Consider the following 15715-nt stretch of genomic DNA (forward strand, 5'->3'; position numbering starts at 1 on the left):
AAGAAACTCACAGTTAAAACACAGTGCTATAATGGTTATAGGAGAGATAAGCAAAGGCAAACACAGAACACAGAACAAGGGCACCAGACTCAGCCTGCAGAAGTCAGGGTAAGATGATACTAGAGGTGAGTTAAGGGATAAGAGTTAGAAAAAATTTTCAGAGCGACAGAACAGTATATGTAAAGAAACTGAGCTGAGAGACTGCACAGCATGCCCAAATAAATTTGTGTAAATTTGTGTGTCTCTAGTGATGGGCAGGGGACAGAGAGGATATCAGGTTGTGGGGATAAAGACATAAGCAGGTTATGAAAAGCCTTGTATTTTTTATTTTTATTTTATTTTTTTGAGGCAGAGTCTTGCTCTGTTACCAGGTGCCAGGCTGGAGTGCAGTGGTGCCGTCTCAGCTCGCTGCAACCTCCACCTCCCAGGTTCAAGCAATTCTCCTGCCTCAGCCTCCCAAGTAGCTTGGACTACAGGTGCGTGCCACCACGCCCAGCTAATTTTTGTATTTTTTAGTAGAGATGGGGTTTCACCATGTTGGCCAGGATGGGGTCTATCTCCTGACATTGTGATCCGCCTGCCTTGGCCTCCTAAAGTGCTGGGTAGGGCCTTGTATTTTATGGTAATGAGTATGTATTTCATTTAAATGCTTATTGGAAATCTTTTTTTAGTTACAATTAGAAACAATTTATGCAGATTAATAGTTAATGATTGATAACTTGGTTTAACTAGAGAATGACTTTTTATTGACTTCATGCTAATCTTTTTTGGCAGAAAACCCCACTATGGAGTCTGTGGTCCATATATAAAATTGGAATTTATCAGTTTGCTATTACTGTAAAATTGCTGCATAATAGGCCATCCCAAAACTCAGTGGCTTAAGATAATGACCTTTTATTCTCATGCGTCTGTGGTATGGCTCAGGATTATCTGAGCTGGACTTAGATTGGCTGGGAGTCTTGGCTGTGCTTATGTTACATTTTTTTGTGGGTGGATTGAGATGTGTTGTATTTGACTGAGGTAGATCTGGCACATGTCTCCAAATCTTCTTCTGGAACTGAGAGGCTGATCTGGGCATGTCCTTTTCTTGATGATGGTAACTATAGGAGACTGGACAACCTCTTAAGACCTGGGTTCACAAACACCACATCTTCTCACTCATAAGTGGGTGTTGAACAATAAGAACACACAAATATATGGAGGGGAGCATCACATACCAGGGCCTGAGGGGTGAGGGATTAGGGGAGGAATAGCAGGGGGTGGAGGGATTGGGGAGGGATAGCATTAGAAGAAATACCTAATGTAGATGACGGGGTAATGGATGCAGCAAACCATCACCATGGCCCTTGTATACCTATGTAACAAACCTGCACAATCTGCACGTGTACCCCAGAATTTAAAGAAAAAAATACCTGGGTTCAGATCGGCATATCATTATTTTCTCCCTATTCTATATGCCAAGTCAAAGGACCAAGCCCAACATCAATGGAGTAAGTATATCCTTCTCATGGAAGTGAGGCAAATGGTGTTAATGTCTAAATAATAATGTTAGCCATGATAGGGAAAATGATAATAACAATAGTATTGTTTTTTTGTGTGAAGATTAAATGATGAAATAAGTCATGCAAAGTACCCTCTATAGTCTGCCATATAAAGAACAGTAAATAAATGCTAGCTAATATTATTATTAGCTTATAAAGTTTATACACTAAAGTTAAATAATTTTGCGTATCAGTCAGAGACCTGGAAGGAAAGGAATGGCACTCTCAAAGCTTAATTGAAGATCATTTATTAGAGGGGTTATTTAGACAGATGCGGTAATATTTAAGGGAGACTATGAAAATCTGGCCATCATCATCACACTTAGGCCCAAGGGACAAAGGGAGGTTTGACCACAATTCAGTAAGAGCCTCAGGCACAAGAGAGGGGATGCTGGATAGGAGCTTTGGTTTTAGAGAGAAGAACACAACCACTTAGCAAAACCTTGGCGTGGCAGGGAGGGTGCTGCTAGGAAAAATACCCTGGTTTTTCTTCTCCTATTCTCTGGTTTTCTGCCAGAGCCTCACATTAGCTGATCCCAACCAGAAGCCAAAAGGCAAAGAATCTTAGTGACGTAGTCTGTAGAAGTCGACATCCACAGGCCCATTGCAGGGAGGAGAAAGGTTAATGAATGGTAAGGGGTAAATAGGAGAACCAGCATGCTTTGTGGGTCAGTAAGTTTTTCTTTTTAAATTCCTTTTGTTCCCTTCCCTTTTTATTATTATTTTTAAATTAGAATCTGGCTTTCTGAAAAGAGTTGTTCCTTTCTCTCTCTTGTTTTATTTTTTTATTTTATTTTTCATTTGTTTGTTTTTGTTTTTTGTTTTGAGACAGAGTCTCACTCTGTCGCCAGGTGCCAGGCTGGAGTGCAGTGACACAATCTCGGCTCACTGCAACCTCTGCCTCCCGGGTTCAAGCAATTCTCCTGCCTCAGCCTCTGAGTAGCTGAGATTACAGGCGTGTGCCCCCATGCCCTGTTAATTTTTGTATTAGTATAGACAGGGTTTCAACATATTGACTAGGCTGGTCTCAAACTCCTGACCTCAAATGATCCGCCTGCCTTGGCCTCCCAAAGTGCTGGGATTATAGGCATGTGCCACCGTGCCTGGCCTCTTGTTTTATTTTGACATAAGCACTTGTAACTATCAAAAACATTATAAGCCTAACATGTCAGAGGTTTTATTAACCAGTTAAACACAAATGAAACTGTGCCTCACTGTGGAGACCAGACTAGGTAGCATATGATAAGGAATTGAATCAGTGTCAATAAATAATCTATTTTCAGTTTAGAAATTGGATCAGTACTGTGGCAGAACCAGGAAACATCTCTTTCCCATTGGCTTTGGAAATTATTTTATACTATAAGGTGATTCACCATTCCTGTGAAGTTGAGGAAAGGGTTTATAGAAAAATGACCTCATGATGAGTTTGGCTCTTCTGCGCTGTCAGCTAGCCAAAGTCTGCTAAAAAAATGCTTGAAAAAAGATTTCCAGATAAAGTCGTTATCTTTATAATTAAATTCTACACTAAAAGGGATTTTTTTTCACTTGCTTAGAATCTGGGCAGCAATTTTGATTCTTTTTCTCTTTTTTTCCCATCCTTTACAGTCTGTCAAGCTATGTTATGTGTTATGTATCTCTAACAATCTTTCTTTTATTACTTATCCTGAGTCTTTCTTCTATTTCTTAGATTTCTGTTTTATGTACTTTTAGTTTTTCCTCCAGTTTTCTTCTATTCCATTTTTGGTGGTATTATTTTGACAGATTGCAGTCACAGGCATTCATTCATACATTTAACAAATGCTTGTGGAGCACATGCCTTGTGCCCTAAAGACAGGTCAGTCTCTTCTTTCATTATACTGTGTGGATAGCCAAACTGTCTTTGCCTACAATAGTTTATTCAGTTCCATTTTTGCTTATTTCTTGCAGTATTTTTCATCCCCCCTCCTTGCAGACTCTGCATTTCTTCTTGAGATGATATTTATTGACTTTGTCATAAGTTCCCAAATTCACAACTTTCATTAGCACACCATTGCTTTATGGATAGGATAGGAGTTAGAGCTAGGGAATCTTCAGTCTTCAAGGTTACATTAAAAAGGGTTCAACTACTGACCTACATGTGGTCAGGTCTCCACTTATAGTTCTAAAGTGTTGGAAGGGCTCTTCAGCCCAAGTAACCTGGCAGCAGCAAGTAAATCTGGAGAGATTGTAGTTAATCTCTGGGTTGAGAGCCTGAGACTAGGTTCATTTGTCAGCTATATATTTTTAATATCCATCTCAAATGTTTGTCTCCATTGCTCCTACTTAGGTCAGGCATTTTATGGAATATAAGTTCTGTGAAAGCAGGGCCCTTTTTCTTTGCTATATCCAAAGGACACAAAGCAGTGACAGATACATAGAAAGTACTCAATAAATATTTGTGGAATAAATGTATCATGAATGGTGGTGGCATAGAAGATACCTACAGAAGAGGCTGAAACCAGGAGAAGGGGAAGTAAATTCACATTTAATGAACTTCTATTATGTGTCAGGCATCATTCTCTATATAATTTAGTTTAATCTTACAGTAATTCTACAAGATGGGTATTTTCTGTATTTTATGTGAGAAGATAGAAACTCTTAGATGTTAAGTAACTTGTCTACAGTCACACAGCTAGTTAGTGGCCGAGCTGGGACTCAAACCCAAGTTTGATTCTGGGGTATATCTTCTTTCCTCTCTACATTCCCTACTTGTGATCCAGAAACATATGCAAATAAAGGAGCTGGTTTATGAGAGGACTTAGATAAACACTAAGTGCTACACATTTTCTGTGACATTGCAAACATTTTTGTGTTTTCCTTTCACAGTATATATGAAAGAAATCCAAAGCGTATTTCAGATTTTCTGGATAACCACTTTATAAGTAAGCACTGCTGCAGATTTCCTGGAAGGCCTGTACTTGTGCTTGTGTTTACCGTTTCGTTGGAGACAAGTGGTACTCGTTAAATGTCACAGACTATTGTGAAGAGAACAGAAGTGGGCTTAATCTATAATCACTGCTTTATACCAATCTAAGGCCAAGTTACAACAGTTACAGTCAGTATCATGTATGTGGAAACTAGCAGCTTTGTTTCAGCCAAACATTATCATTGATAACATTAGATTAATGTTAATTTCAGGTCTGTTGGTTTCACAGTTTTGATTTACTCAATTTGTAAATTTGTTTTACCTTTAGTCCTATGGGATCTAGAAACATAGTCAGTTTATACCTAGTTTAATGTTTATACAGTCTTAATTCTATAATAAAATGTTTTGCCAATATGAGACTGTTTTCTTCTTCAGTTTTTTAAAATTTTAAAATAGATACACGCTTTATTCAAGTTTGAGAAATCGTGATATAGTTGCTTATGAATTAGTATATGTCTTTCATTAGATTGTAAGCGTCTCAAAACCAGAATCCATGCCATAATCATTTTGTACTCCGTTACTTTATTCCCTAATCCCTAGCACAATACATGGTCATTCATTCGTTCAACACAAAATTACCGAGAACCTACAATTCCAGGCACTATTTTTAGGCTTTGATAATATAGAAGTGAATGTACCTGGAAAGGAACTTGCCCTCATGGAACATACATTGTAATAGGGGGAAGACAGACAATAAATACATAAAAATATATGGAAATAAAATGCTTGCATATTGAATAAATGCTATGGGGAAATAAGCAGACAAATCATTTCCATTGTCAACTTTCTACTGATGCTGCTGTTGTTAAAGTCAGCAATGACTTCCATGTTGTCAGATACACTGACTGCTTTGCTGTCCTTTTTTGTTTAATCAAGAGGTATTCTGTACTACAGGTTGAGTATCCTTTATCTGAAATGCTTGCAACCAGAAGTGTTTTGGATTTCAATTTTTTTTAAAAAAATTTTGAAATGCTTATTAGTTGATCACCCCAAATCTGAATATCTGAAATCTGAAATACTCTAAGGAGTACTTAGTTTGAGCATCATATTGGCACTCAAAAAGTTTCAGATTTGGGGGCATTTCAAATATCAGCTTTTGGGATTTGGAATACTCAACCTGTTTAACCTCTTTGTAAAAATATTGAATTGCGTTAAATAAAATTCTTGGACCTTGAGTTAGTCTCTACTGTGCATTTTCTCAGGACCTAGGATTTACCTTTCTTGCCCGCCCCCATTTTTTGCTTTGTGGTTTTCTTGAATTAATTCTGAAGTTTATACCCGATCTCTTCATGGAAACTGCAAGCTCTTTGCAAGCAGAGGGTATGTCTTCTACTTCTCTCCTTTCCTTGTATATTGCTCTATGCATAGTGGATGAACAATAGCATTTAACTTGATTAATGTACCTCTGCTGTCTGGTTTGCCATAGTTTTTAAGCTATGTTCCTTGAAAATGTAGGGTTCCAGAAATCTAATCCAAGCAGGATCTGCTAGGTCTAACAACAAGTATTCCTATTCCTTTCTTCAGTAGAGCAGCTTTGTTTATTTACTTTATGGCCTTAATTATTTGGGTTTGTCTAGGATTTTGTTTGACATAAGGTCTGATTCCAACCCTCTACAAAAAATTATTTTTGAAAATCATATATAACATTTTATTAGCTCCTGGAAATTAACCAGTACACATTTAGAGGGTATGCCTGCTTCTATCTGGTGAGAGAGACATTTAATTTCACCTTTGTTAATAAAAGTAAATGAAAACTAAATAGAAGAACTTCAAAGTTAACAGGGCCTTGGATTTTATCTTGTTAAATTACCCATTTCTTTAACACGGGGGAGCTGGGGTCAGAGAGTTGATGTGATGTTTATAAGGCCAGATAGCTAGTTAATGGCAGTTGGGACTAGAACTCAGCTCTCTGAATCTTTCTAGTACTCCATATTACATACACAGATAGAAATACACAAACACAATTTCTGACCTTAGTGTCAACTCTGATACATGGTAGCTTGGTAACAGAAATTACAGAGGTTGGGAGACATGAATGCAACATATAGTTATGCTGCCTCATGACTTTTATATCAACCTGGGTAATAAGGGGAACATACATGTGTATGTGTACATTGCATATAAATAGCACTTAATAAGTATTTATTGAATTACAAAGACCAGGATATTTACAGATATGTTCCCATATTCTCAAATTATTTTCTCCCTTTGTAATTATTATTATAATTTCTCATGGTCAAAGTTAACAAAGAGTGATTATGAAACCTATGTGCAATAAGATGCCAGATATGGTGGGTAACAGTTTCAAGGTTGGAAAATATAACTTTCAGCCTCGTACTTCAAAACCAACCTTGAGCATACGTTTTAGTTCCAGAGCACCACCTTCCTTGTGTTCAGTTTTCCTTAAGTAATGGGGGTTTGCTGTACAAATTCAGGTAGAAGTAAAAAAGGCAGGAATCTCAAACATTGTATGAAGCTGAAAATGTCCTTCTAAACATAAAACAAGCTCTAACTTAGAATGATGGTTAAGAGCAGGTTTCTGGAATCAGACAAATCTGGGTTAGAATCCTGGTTCCGTCATTTACTAAAGGAATGACTTTGTGCACTTTCTTAACTTTGCTCTGTCTCAATTATCCTGTTTGTGAAATGGAGATAATAACAGAACCTACTTCACAGGTAGTTGCAAGGTTTAGGTAGAATAATGCATTTGAATTTCTTATCACAGTCTGGCATAGAGTGAGGGGTCAGTAAAAGTAAGCCTTTATGGTGACTGTTCTTGTTATCGTTGTAGCTGCTGTTGTTGTTAACCACCAGGTTATTCTATTATATCCTCAACAGCCATTCTCCCAGCTCTCATCCCTTCTACTGTGCTGAATGAGCAGGTCTCTGTTTTTGCCTTTATTCCTTTAAAATTATCAACTAAATGACTGTTGTTATTGCTTTTTTTAACTTCTCTAGTGAGAGTATCTGGCCTATCACTACCTGTGTAAGGCAGAGTTCTTATACCAGGACATTTCATACCTACTGGCCCATCTGGCAATTGACTAGTCTTAGATCAGGTGCTCAGCAGTTACCGGTCAGTCTGGGATAGCTTATATATAGGAAATCCTTCAGAAGGGGAATGTAGGCCCAGGAGGCATTCTGACACTTCCTAAAAAATGATGGCATAACTCTTACCTACCACTTGCGGCACTAGTATGAGAAGCATAGAAAAAAGAAAGCCAAATTGTAATACTTTAATAACAAATGTGATGTTTAAGTGAGTAAAATGTTATTTGTTTATGTAATAGTATTATTAGTTAGCTTAGGCATCAGAGAGAAAGAAGGTTGGAAATAACACAACAGACCAAACAAAGATCACTCAGGGCAAAACCAGTATTTGCGATATGTTAGTAGTGTCTGTCCAAGTTTCTGACTAACCTAAAGAGATCAGAATGTGGAGTCAGCTTTCTAGAAGCCTATTGATTCTAACTTCCTGTGAATTATAGGTAGTTATGCAGTTGCCTGGAGAAATTTCTTCCCATAACATTCTGACCTCATATGCTCTTAAGATCATTTTGTGCTGAGTGTTGCCACTATACTATTTGTATTAATTCTCTCAACTTAAAAATAGAAAAGGAAATAATAACACATAGGGAATAGCCTTTTTCTAAATGAATCAATTTTATGACAGGGAGGGATGAGTGTTTTTCTTGTATCATCCATAGCTAAGTTCTAAAGCACAAGTAGAAAAATTGTGGCAGTTGCTAGTTGTTACACATCCTTTAGGGATAAGATTCTGATGTGCTTGGCATCTGCCTTCATAGTGACTCTTAGAGGCTTATTCTTATGCTTCTAGATTAAGAATGAGCTATGACTGTAGTGGAAAACTTTTTGGTTTGGGAATCAGAAGATTCAAGTCCTGGTTCAGTCACTACTGACTTTGTGTTCTTGGAGAAGTCACTTAATTCACCAGACCTATATTTTTCATCTCTACAGTAAGCAGATTAAGTAGATGATTTTCAGCCCCCTCGGAGTTCTAGCCCTGCATAATTGAGACTCACAGGCTCCTTTTCTTTTTTATATTATTCCATTCAATGCTTTACTTCCAGATCATGCCATTTTAATTTTATGCCTCTGTGTTTTGTACCATATATTTGCTTTACACATCCATCCATTCATTGATTCTCTCATTCTGCCTTTATCGAACATATATAGTCTTCCTGGCAACAATGATACAAAATTTACTGACCGTATCAATACTTTCAAGGTTCTACAAACAAAGTACAGAATATAACAGTCTACCTACCTGCCTGCCTCTCCAGCCTTGTCTTATACCATTCTCTTTGTCCTTCTCTAATGAGGGTTTTTTTTTTGAGATGGAGTCTCATTCTGTCACCAAGGTTGGAGTGTAGTGGTGTGATCTCAGCTGACTATAATCTCCGCCTTGCAGGTTCAAGCAAGTCTCCTACCTCAGCCTCCCGAGCAGCTGGGATTACAGGTGTGCACCACCATGCTTTGCTAAGTTTTGTATTTTTAGTAGAGATGACATTTCATCTTGTTGGCCAGCTTGGTCTTGAACTCCTGGCCTCAAGTGATCCTCCCGTCTCAGCCTCCCAAAGTGCTGGGATTACAGGCGTGGGCCACCGTGCCTGGCTTCTAATGAGTTTTTAAATGTCCTTGTCATGCTTTATCCTCCCTCAGGTTCTTGCACATTCTCCATCTCTTCCACTTCCCGGTCCTCAAACTCCCATGCCTGAAAATGCCTACTCATCCTTCTGTCTCATTTGAATGCTCTTCCTTTGGGAAACAAACTCCCTAGAACAGGCTTTCTGTCATATATTCTCATTATACCCTATACTCTTTCAGCCTGATATTCATTGACATTATAGTAATAACTTGATTAAACTATTACATATGTTCAGAAAGAAAATTTTGCTTCTGGACATGAATGTACATGGATCCCCAAGGATTCTGCAGAGTTCTAATTTTCTTTCCCATTTATTTGTTCATACCACATATGAACATCTGAGAATTCATATCTGATGGGCATAGGGTATCTCCTTTATGGTTTTCCTGCCTCTTTTTCATTTTACTCCTTGTTTGTTTTGCCTGCCCCAGACTCTAGCTTTTCATGCAGCGATTCCATTTATTGTATCCCTGAGGAGTTGCATGGGCAGTATCATGTTCTCAGGTCTCTATTTGAAGGTTGCTTTAGCCCTTCAGGTACTCCAGAGTGAAAAGTCTGCAACACAGACAAAACTTTCTCTGCCTAACCCATATCACTTTAATGTGTTATTGTGCTAATAAACATTTTGTTTTGTTGCTCCCATTTATCAAATGGCCTCCCATGAAGATAATTGAAAGTGAAGTATGGAAATTTGTCATATTTTGCTTTATTAGTCTCCTTTTTTCTGCTAGACTGTTAAGTTTTTATCATAGCAGAGACTAATCTGTCTTATTCACTACTGTCTACAATTGTATCTCAGTCCCAGGCACATAACAAATACTTAAGAAATATTTATTGAAGAAATGAGTGAATGAATAAAAGGTGGGAAAAATGAACCAACCAATTTATTGTTACCATATAATATGAGGTATTCTATGGCATAGATATATCTTTATTTGGATATATTATAGCAAGGAAGATAATGCATGTGTTATAGTTTTATAAATCAAAAAACACTATTTTGCTACTTTGGTAAGTACTGAAATGTTTTCTGGATGTGGTCCCTGGACTAGCAACATGAACATCACATGGGAATTTATTAGAAAAGTAAATTCTAGGCCCTACACTAGACTACTGAATCAGAAACTCTGGTGATACAGCCCAGTAATCTGCTTTTTTAACAAGCTCTTCAGGTGATTTTGGTGCATGATAAAATTTGACAACCACTGCTGATATGAGATGAAAAATGGAGTGTGACTTAGCCTTTAACTTTGCAAGGTTTACATGTAGAGAAATAAAAGATATATACCAATGACACAGGGGCATAAGAATCACAAGATAAATGCAAAGTGCAAAGGCAATAAAGAGGAGGAAGGCAGAAATGACTTTTGGTGAAAGAGGCTTCAGGGAGAAAGAATCTTTGAGCTGGAACTGCTGAGTCATGGTCCATAAAACATCCTAGATGACAAGAAAAACAAGATGAACAAACAAAATCCCTGTTAACCCAGAGCAAAACAAAGAAAATCTAACAATTACTCTAGACATAAAAAGGCAGTTGATAATAGTTAAGACCCCAGGCTTTGGAGTGAGACATACCTCATTTCTATCCTAGCTCTGCCAGTTATTAATTAGGCAAACTGGGCAGGCATCTCAACCTCTCTCTTCCTGGGTTTCTTCCTTTGTAAAGGGGTAAAATAATTATACCTATCTCATAGGATTATTGGGAATAGTAAATGAGATAATGTACATACAATTCTCAACTTGCTATGATATATTTGATAAATGGCATTTATTATTAAAACAAAAATAGACTATTGAAGTTGAAAAGATGGGTGAGGGGTTTGTATCTAGACAAGCACAAAGAATTTACATCTCCTATGACCTAGATGTAATTTTACTTCTTTGTTTTTTAGAAAAATATTTAATAATTATTTTTAGGTCATTAAAATATTTTGGAAATAATCTCAAATGTGAAAGTATAGTACAGCACCTAAAAAAAATTTCTTGACCCATATGACTGTAAGTGACCAAAATGTTGTTCCATCTCTTCCTAATATATTACTGTATCTCCAGGAAACAAGGGCAATCTGTTATATAACTGCAATATTACCATCAAAATCAGATGGTAATATTACATCAAAATGAGATGGTAATATTGCATCAAAATGAGATGGTAATATTGGGAATATGGTATTAATGAGAAATTAACATATGTCCCAATATGTCAATTTCCCATTAATACCAATAATACCAGTATCACCAGTATTAGTGTTAATGGGAAATAAACAGCTGTCTCAGTAAGATGTGCTTTATAGCAAAGAATTTAGTTCAGAATCACATGTCATCTTTAGTTGTCATGTCTTTTAAGTTTCCTTAATTCTGGGGCAGACCCTCAGTTTTTACTTTTTCTTTTTTTGTAACTGACATTTCTGAAATAGGAATATTACAGAAGTGAGGCTGTGATCTTTTCACTGCGTCCTATCAGGTGGCACTTGATTAGATTTGCTGAGTTTACTTATTATGTTCACTTTGAGCACACAATTGAGGTTGTGTTTTCCAGGCTTCCCCACTGCAAAATTATTTTCCCTTTTGTGTATGTTTACACTCAGACAAATTTACATCTACATTAATATCTGTATTTGTCTATCTATATTGAAAACCATGAGTTCACACTGATTAGTTCCTAACACTATATAATTCATTGTAGTTTTCTCTACTGCCATATTTTCACTCTCTCTTCTGATAGACTCAAATTAGCCTTATTTTATTTACTCATCTGACCAATCCTTCAGAATGTAATCAATCTCCCATTGCTACTGCCACGCCAGCACAGATACCCTCCTCACAAAACTCAGGCTCTCACAACTCTTGCTAGGTCAGCGCTCTGCATGGGAGACTTGCTCACTCTACTTAGCTATGACAAAGCACTTCAGTACCTTCCCACCACGTAGGCGCCCTCCTCATACTACTCAGGTTTTGACCCCATGCTCAAACACTATGTAGCGTATTTGGCCTTCCTTAACTTATTTTAATTCCAACAGCCCATATTAGCCTGCAAAGACTCCTTCCTTACTCTGTCATGCTCTGTAACTCTGCTGTGGTCTGCCTCCATACATAGATGTCCTTCTAATCTTGATTGGGCCCTCTGCCAATCTGACACTCTGCTCTGGGCCACTATACCTCTGTTTTCCAACCTCCTTCACCACCAAAGTAGACCTTGCTTTACTTCACCCAATGGCTTTGGGACTGAACTGGTCAGGAAGGGGATGAAAGGGAAAGGGAAAGGAAAAGAGTGAATGGAACGAAAAGAGAAAGAAAAAAATATGAGGGGAAGCTCATAGATGTGGTTTTCAATAAAGCAAGAAGAAGCATTACTATTTTCCAAAGATTGTTAGTGGAACTCTCAGCATAGAGTTTTCTTGTCTGGAAGCAGGCAGAATGGCCTGCTGGTTTGGCTATAGGGTTCTGTGTGGCTGTCCAGCGGTCTCAAGATTATTGTACAATATTAGGCAGTCTAAGAGAGAACTACTACATTAGCATAAAAGTATGCTAATGATACCTTAGATATATTGGGTAGCATATTTTCTAATGTGTACTTTTGTATTTGGGCATAAAATTTTCTCTTAAGCTAACTCTTTAGGTACCTGGGAAGTTAGGGAGAAAGAAAAGTGACATATTTAATGGTTCTTGGTTTTATTTTTCTACAAGTTTATTTAAGCAGTACATTCTCATAAGATTTTCTAGCACCGTAGATTATAAAATTTGAAATAATATAATGGATGTGCTGTAATGTACTGTAATGATATGCAGATGATAATTAACTTTATGTAATTAAAGAGATACCCTTCCTTTCATGGTATATATAAGAGGGAACTAAGCTTTCGGTATTTATGAATAGAATTCTTTACAGTCTTATGATTCAGAGCTGTATGTCCAAAAGGAGGAAAAAAGAAGAAAGAACAAAGTGAAAAAAAAAAGAAAATCAAAACAAAACTATCTTGCCATTTTGGCAAGTTGTAATAGAAGTTTTTCTATATTTGATTTGAGGAGATGAGAGGGATATTGTAATTTTACATGTCAGAGACAGAGTTTTATTTTCCTACTTAACACATGTCTCTATGGGTAATGTCCCCCTGTAGACTGAATGCTCTTCTGTCCTCATATGAGTTGTTTAATTGGACTGATTATAAAATTGTATATAATCATCATTAAACAGAATATTAAGCAAATGTGTACTTAGGTGCCTGATGGCAAAGATTACCTCAAAGTCTATTATTTCATAGCTGTTTTGCCATCTTTTTCTCTTCTGTTGCTTATTTTCTATTAAAGTTAGTCCTGATTCCTCTGGAAAAATTGTTACAATATTATTGCATAACTAATATTTATTGAATAACCTGTGTTCACAGCATGTAAAAAACAAACCTGAGAAGCCAGTAAAGTCAATTTGTAGCAGCCTCTTTAATATTTGTCTCCTAGCTTAACTATATAAAACGTTTATAGCTACTTCTATGCATAAGCATTCTTGTCATCCCTTGGCATACATCAGCTAGAAAGATAAAATCCCTGGAGTCCAAACTCTCCTTCTGTTTGAGATTTTGCTGATGGAGAGAAACCAAGTAACTTCAGCTAAGCACTGTGCTGTTGAGATCAGTTAAAATATCCTTGGTAACAGGTCTTGGAAAGTTTTTGAGAGTTCCTTAGGTTTGATTTACTTTCTATCTGGTGATCTGAAGAATTTTCTAAATGATGTTCTAGTCATGCATTTGACAATGAAATATGCTTGTTTTAGCACTGATGTTATTTAATTAACCCCTAACATCTATTTTGCATGTGGTTGCAGCATGTTGCAGTAAAGGGTGCAGGCTTGTGTCAAATGTGAATTCCAATAGTAGCCTTGCCATCGTCCAGCCTGGTGACCTTGAGCCAGTCTCAGTTTCTCAATTTCTAACATAGGTGTAATCATATGTGTCTCATAAGATGACTGAAAGAAGTTGGTAAGATGAATGACATTTCCAAAGTACAACTAAACACATGGTGTTTATGTATGGCGGGTAAATGGAAAATGCCAATTTTCCTTCTCTCCTGTCTTCAATGAGCAATACCAATACTTAATCACAGATTACAAGACATTGGGAAATGTTTAGTGGGAAGGTAGGCATGAAATAATATGTACTTTAAAGCTAGGCTCATACAAGTTTACATACAGTTACTTTTCTTCTGAAGATTTGTCGAATTTACATGGTAAATCTTTGTGAGGTAAAAAGAATTTATAGCATTCCTTCGTCTTGGATGACTTATGTGAAATTGAAAGTTAATTACCTCCTAGATATAGAATAAGACACATCTGCTAGTAGTTTGGGAGTGCAAGTGCTGTAAGGGTAAGATAAAAGGTAGCTGATTTGCATTAACAATATCTTGAGTTTATTTAGTGCCTGCTTTTTGAGCAACTTGAAGTAGCACATTTGTTCGTCAAAGAGATATTTTGAATTAAAATTCATTTTAGAGGTTGTATTTTTAAAAACCTTATTTGAGCCACAAAAGTTCCATGTTGCTTCATGCACATCTTATTGCATTTCTATTAAAATGGAAATTTAAAAAACTTGTAAATAACAATTTTCTGCCTCCTTGTCAAGTATTAATTCTGCTTTATTGATTCAAGTATCTGCACTCTTTACTCTTCTTGAAGAAATGACTCCTGACTGAGCACATTCTATGTTCAGGTATCCAACATTTAAGGAGACTGCCTGTGTGCACAGTATTGTTGGAAGATGATACATTAATCAAAGAATATTATAGCTACCATTTACTCTGTTCTATGTAGCTGTTCAACCATGTGGAGTACTTACATATGTAAATTTTATAGGCGAAGAAGCTGAGGCTTACAAAAGTTAGGTAACTTGCAAAAGGTCACACATTTAGTAAGTAGTAGAGCCAGGGCCAGCCTGTTTAACTTCAGAGCTTGTGCGTTTATCTCCAAATCATTAAACTGTCTCACATATGCCCTACTGATCTGATCTTCCACCTCTTCCATGACATTCTGCACTGTGTACTTTGTTCCTCTGCGATTCTCTTTCCTCTAGACTTTTTTTTTTTTTTTTACAAATATTGCTGAATATTTCTCAGTTTCATACTTATCACTAACACCTCCTAGTCAACTTACCATTTTTCAAAGTGATATATTTCAATGTGATTTCAAATCTACAGAAAATTTTTAAGAATAGTACAGGAACTACTCTATAGTCACTCTACCCAGATTCACCAAACATTTACATTTCATTCTATTTATCATTTTCTATATATGCATGTTTCTCTGTATATCTCTATATCTCTATGTACACGATACACATGTATACATAAATATACATATCAGTTTATTTTTAATTTTGTAGATAAAGGGTCTCACTATGTTGACCAGGCTGGTCTTAAACTCCTGGCTTCAAGCAATCCTCCCACTTTTGCCTCCCAAAGTGTTGGAGTTATCCACCATGGCATTATCCACCATGCCCAGCTTTGCATGCATTTTATTAATGACGTGTCTGATCCTGTTCACTGATTTGAGAATAGTTGGGGGCATTAGGCACA

This window comes from Cebus imitator, unplaced genomic scaffold (assembly GCF_001604975.1).
Source record: "Cebus imitator isolate Cc_AM_T3 unplaced genomic scaffold, Cebus_imitator-1.0 Scaffold174, whole genome shotgun sequence".
NCBI lineage: Eukaryota > Metazoa > Chordata > Mammalia > Primates > Cebidae > Cebus > Cebus imitator.